The sequence below is a fragment of the Octopus sinensis genome, linkage group LG2 (genome assembly GCF_006345805.1).
Source record: "Octopus sinensis linkage group LG2, ASM634580v1, whole genome shotgun sequence".
Taxonomy (NCBI): domain Eukaryota; kingdom Metazoa; phylum Mollusca; class Cephalopoda; order Octopoda; family Octopodidae; genus Octopus; species Octopus sinensis.
In genome coordinates this window covers 30,000,160-30,006,159 of record NC_042998.1, presented here as the reverse complement: position 1 = coordinate 30,006,159, position 6,000 = coordinate 30,000,160, and the positions used below count along the sequence as shown (strand labels likewise).

The 6,000-nt window shown below is 36.0% G+C and overlaps 1 long non-coding RNA gene across 2 annotated transcripts in view; it reads left to right on the top strand.

The window, feature by feature from the left end:
- The window catches only part of LOC118767459, a 484,636-nt gene that overhangs the window by 256,386 nt on the left and 222,250 nt on the right, over positions 1-6,000 (top strand). The gene's annotated exons all lie outside the window — the stretch shown is intronic.

The following is a 6,000-nucleotide window of genomic DNA, read 5'->3' as shown; positions in this document are numbered from 1 at the left end:
CGTCATCAGAGAATCCTATTTACACTTAAGATGGAGACGGCCATTTACTTCCCATGCAATCGGCTTGGAAATTAAAAGTTATATCTCTCTTAACATAAAAACAATGGTAGCCTGCCTGTCTGTGTGTCTGTCTCTTTCTCTCTCTCTCTCTCTCTGTCTCTTACACACACACATACTTATACACACGCACCTCCACACATATAAATTCAGATTTGTTACGAGTCTATTTCTCCAGACAAACTGAAGTAATATTTTTTTCTCTCTCAGTCTTAATTGAAGATGATAATACTTCTCACATATTTATGAGCCTTTTCACCATTTAATTCTTTCTTTCACTTTCTTTCATTAAGTTTTAAGATTGAATATCGACTTTAATGTAACTCCTGTATTACTACGATATTCTGTTTTACCTTATATTAATGGCCATTAGCTTAAGGCTACGAATGCGATACCAAGGGGCAAAATCAATTGTAATGACATGATACAGAATTTCGATTTGCTTTACTATCACCTAAATAATTAACACGTAAATTGATATCATGAGAATTCGATCGTACATCACATTTGAAAAGCAGTAAACGCTATAAATTCTATTCTATAAAATTTGCTTCGCTACTGAATACAATGTGTTATAAGGCTCCCTCTTTCCATCAATTTCTTTGCTATTCTCTTACATGCAAAAACATGAATATATAATAAATGTGTATAGAGATGCGCCAACCCCCATACACACATAAACATAAATGTGTGTATATATATATATATATATATATATATATATATATATATAATATATATATATATATATATACTCTTGTTTCATTCCATTATTACCATATCGGACCGATTTCAGGGTCAGTTGGTTGGCCCGAGGCTATAGTAGAAGACACTTGCCGAAAGTGCCACGCAGTGGGACTGAACCCGGAACCATGCGGTTCGTAAGCAATCTACTTACTACACAGCCACTCCATCGCCTATATATATATATATATTATATATATATATATATATATATATACACACACACACAGATAGATAGATAGATGAGTTTATATGCACATATTTGTGTCTTTGTATATACTGGACTAATAGAGAGGCGCACTCCGTCGGTAACGACGGCAGGGATCCCAGCTGATACGATCAACAGAGCAGGCTGCTCGTGAAATCAACGTGCATGTGGTTGAGTACTCCATAGACACGTATACCCTTAACGTAGTTCTCAGGGAGTTTCAGCGTGACAAATCTGGTCCTTTTGAAATACAAGTACTACTAATTTTTTCCAGCTGACTGGACTGGAGTAAAGTGAAATAAAGTGTCTTGCTCAAGCACACATCGCGTTGCCGGGAATCGACCTTACGTTCGTTAGCAGGATGCCCTAACCACTAAGCCACGCGTCTTCACACTGGATTAATAGAAAGTGGCTGGAACCTTCACAGAATACATCGAATAGTGAGAAATTTGAGAAACAGAGTAACTTAATATGTGAAATTCAGATATTAAATTAGTCTAGTTATTTGATAAATTTTTAACTTTAGAAAAGAAACACCTTATTTCAACTTATAGGATTTCAACTAAATTTTATCTCTTTAGTTTTCTTTTATTTTCATTTTCGTATTGATAGTTCTCTTCAACTGAAATTCAATCGTATCAATTTGTACATTTGAAGTCTTTTAACTATATTGCATAGAATAATTCATGCCATCAAAATAGAAACGAGCAAGCAGAAAATCACGATTCTAGAGATGAATAACACAGCGTTTAAAATGATAAGAGAAGGCTCCAAAAACCAACCTCATATGAGAACTGGAATCGAGAAAAGTACACTTGCGGCACAAACTCATTTTCTGCACTGCAGAAAAGCAGTCAACAGAACATCTTTTATTTGTTTCAGTCATTTGACTGCGGCCATGTTGGGGTAATGTTGAGGTCTTGTAGGGTCTTTAGTTTAACAAATCGACCTGAGGAAGAACTACAGGAAGAATATACGAAGTAAATTTTGTAACGGAAGAACCAGGGTCTGCAGATTAGGCGTACTTTTATTTACGTGTCATCTAGTTTTGTCCCAACCACATAGTTCTGGGTTTAGTCCCACGGTGCGGCACCTTGGGCAAGTGTCTTCTATTGTAGCCTCGGGCCGATTAAAATATTCTGAGTGAATGTGGTAGACAGAAACCGAAAAAGCTCGTATATTTTAGGCGGAAACTGAAAGAAACACACACTCACGCCAACACACAATCGCAGACACACACACATGTTTGTGTGTGTGCATGTGCGCGCGCCCGTTTGCGTGTACACGTGTGTGTCTTTGTGCCTGTGTTTGTCCCTTATCACCGGTTGACAACCGGTGTTCGATTGTTTACATCCCCGCAACATAGTAGTTCGGTAAAAGAGACCGATAGAATAAGTATCGGACTAAAAATTCTTCATTGACTGAGACATGTAAGAGATAAAAGTAGAAGAGTCCATTCTAATCTAATGTCATATTTTGAGATATTAGCATGGATATAGTGAGACGTTTAACTAACTAATTCGTTAAATTTCTTGGCATTATATAAAACAATTTATTATGAAAATATTGCCTTCCAATTACAAAAAACAATTGTGATATTCAAATATGGAAAAAACAAATTCTTCACCTGATTTTATTCCATGCCTCTGAATTTAGGACTATTTTGATAGTTTATTAGTTTTATACACATAAGCACTATTGAAAATTAGGACACGTGCTTTGATAGTAATGGATTCACAAAATTCTGTAATATTTTACAGGGAAGATTGAAAATCTTAACAAAAAATTCTGGCTTTACGTTAAAAAATATCGGATATGACAGGAACCATGGCTGTTAATGTGTGGCAAGGAATAAATTAAAAACCTATACTCCATGTGGAAATAAGATAAAGTTGTCTTTCAAAATGCCAAGAATTGTTAAGAACTGTATTAATTGTTCTAATTTATTTAAACACACAATCACATGCGCGCGCACTCAGACAGACAGACACACACACACGGACAGACACATACACAGAGAAATACACACACACACGCAGAATTATGACTGCCATCATCAGTTCTTCGAGTTTTGTTAGATTTATGCATTTTCAGAGGTTTGAAAGTGTTGAATAAAATGGAAAACTGACACAATCTTTCGAATGTTCCATTATTCCCCTAAAGTGAAATATTTTCGTTCAGAATGCAGATTCGGGCCCACAGCAACATGGAGCTTCAGGTAGTTCGTGACTTTGTGGATCACCAGAGATGTACGGAAGTTACTTCTTTCCCGTACAGGGAAAAGAAAGTTTCAGTTATGCAATATGAAACTTTTCGTTTGTAAATTGCTGATTTCACCCACAGGATGAAATAGTTCACAATATGCACAGACAAATCACTCATCTCAATGTTATAAAGCTTATAAACGAAATTCAAAAAGATTTTCATCTCATGTCTCAGATCACCTACTTGCAATAGTGTAGGAAGTGTTTTTTAACTGTAATAGGAAACGTTTTGCAACAATGCATTATTCATAAATAAAACTCTTGCTGATGTTAACAGCCCAGTGTTTGAAAGCAAGCATTTTATGCAAAGTACTACAAAAGTACTTCCTTTAATCAGATGATACCTTACGAAAGATTTTTTTCCATTTCTTTAAAAAATATGAATACGTTGAGTCTCGTCATAAAGTATCTATTAATACGAATCTATTCTTGTAATTTTAGGAATTACGTTGATAATATTTCCAGAGTGCTTATTTTAGAAGTCATGCACCATTTAATGCACACTTCATTAAACATCCCTAGATTTTCTCAATTTCTGATCTCATTTATAGTCCAATTTTAGTATACATTTATCACATAATATTACCATTGATATATTCAGTGACTGTAACAAAACGGATGTCTTTACTATATTTCATCTCTTCTTTATAAGTATTTCGTAATTTCAACTTTTATGAATGTTAGTTCAAACAAATTAGAGGAAATAAATCAAACCGAAAAGGTTTATTTTTATGGTTTATACTATATAATTACTCGAAGAAACGTATCTGCTTTGTTTAATCAGTGCAGCTAAGGGATTTGAATCGATGCATAACTTGCAATAAATGAATATTATGTCGAGCAGTGAAAATTTATACATAAGAAGACATGATCATTGACTGTTTGAGCATAAATACTCGGCTGCATCAGGAATAAAAAGCGAGGTCACTGACTGGATTTAGTGAAAAAAATTAAGAATAAATTATTTTGTGCAGAAATTGAGTTAAGATATCCTTTTAAGTTTTATTTATTAAAAACTGCTCACAAACGGTATACAATGCGAAGACTATCATATCGAATACATATCATACATGGAAAATGAAAAGGGCCTTAATATTGAACGATGTATTATTAATATACTACTGATATATTTGAAACGGAGGCGCAATAGCACAGTGGCTAGGGCAGCGGACTCGAATTTGTAGGATCCCAGACCGGGCATTATGAGTGTTTATTAAGCGAAAACACCTAAAGCTCCACGAGGCTCCAGCAAGGGGTGGTGGCGATACCTGCTGTACTCTTTCGCCACAACTTTCTCTCTCTCTTTCTTCTGTTGGCCTGCTCGCTTAGCCAGCAGGGTGGCATCATTTGAAGGCTTAAATAATGCAAAGCGCATTGTGACCAGCGATGTGTAGCAACATCTGATAGCCTGGTCGTTCACGGTGATCACGGTGATATTTGAAAGAAGAAATATTACGATGGACCCCTACCATTTCCTGGATGTGAGATTTGAGAGGAAATCATAAACTCTATCAGAGCGAAACGCATTATAAGATTGCAAAGCTTCCTTTCCACAGCTTCATAGCGTTCGCCTAGTTACAAATATTGGCTTACTGGGAATGTAATTATTGCTATGAAAGTAAATACTTTGCCAAAGTAAGTTCAATTATATACTTTTGATGTGTCCATTTTTTAACACCATAGCCAATTATTGCCAAGAGTTTACAGAAGTATTTAGATTGGAAGCATATCAGATACAGCTGGCTTAAACTATTATTTATAGAATCGCTTTAACTATGGAAATATATGATATATAATTCAAAAATACTTGGCAGTGTTAAATACAAGTCATGGCCTTTGTACGCACTTTACTGTTTTGTTTTTAATTGACATCAAGATTTGGAATTTCCTGTCCACCTTTAGTCTCAGATAATCTATACCTGCTTGCCAACAACTAATTAAAACCTGCTGTGTCTTCTTGGACCTCACATATATTATGATAGCAAAGGAAACACTATTTTTCGATTCTCAATGAATATTGATCATGGAGTAAAAGAAAATATATACAAAGAAGGATACAAACCCACAGACATTCATTCATATATGCATACCAGTAAAAGGTTATACATAGGTACATGGCAACAAGGTGGAGAATAGCAGTAATATTTACAAGAATAGTAATCTCTCCTGGACGTAAAATGTGTACATTGCTTCTCATTTAGAAGCCTATGTCTTTGCAATGCAAGAAGAGGATATAGCTAATAAACGTCTGATGATCGCAGAAATAGAGAAACCTGTAAATACCAAGCCTGAGGTGGAAGTATCGATTATGCTATACAAGTGTAGAGGTTATTCGTCATACCATCAGTGGCTTCCCAAAGACGTATGGATGATATTACCTCCCAATGAAATATGACAAGTGGAGGCGCGTGGCTTAGTGGTTAGGGTATCATCATCATGATCGTAAGATTGTGGTTTCGATTCCTGGCCCGGGCGACGCGTTGTGATCTTGAGCAAAACACTTCATTTCACGTTGCTCCAGTCCACTCAGCTGGCAAAACTGAGTAACGCTGCGATGGACTGGCGTCCCGTCCAGCTGGGGAACACATACGCCATTCAAACCGGGAAACCGGGCCCATGAGCCTGGCTAGGCTTTAAAAGGGCGAATTTATCATGAAATATGACATTAGCGCCAATATGTTTTACACAGGAAGTATTATCATGACGGTCAGACTAAAGAAGCACAAG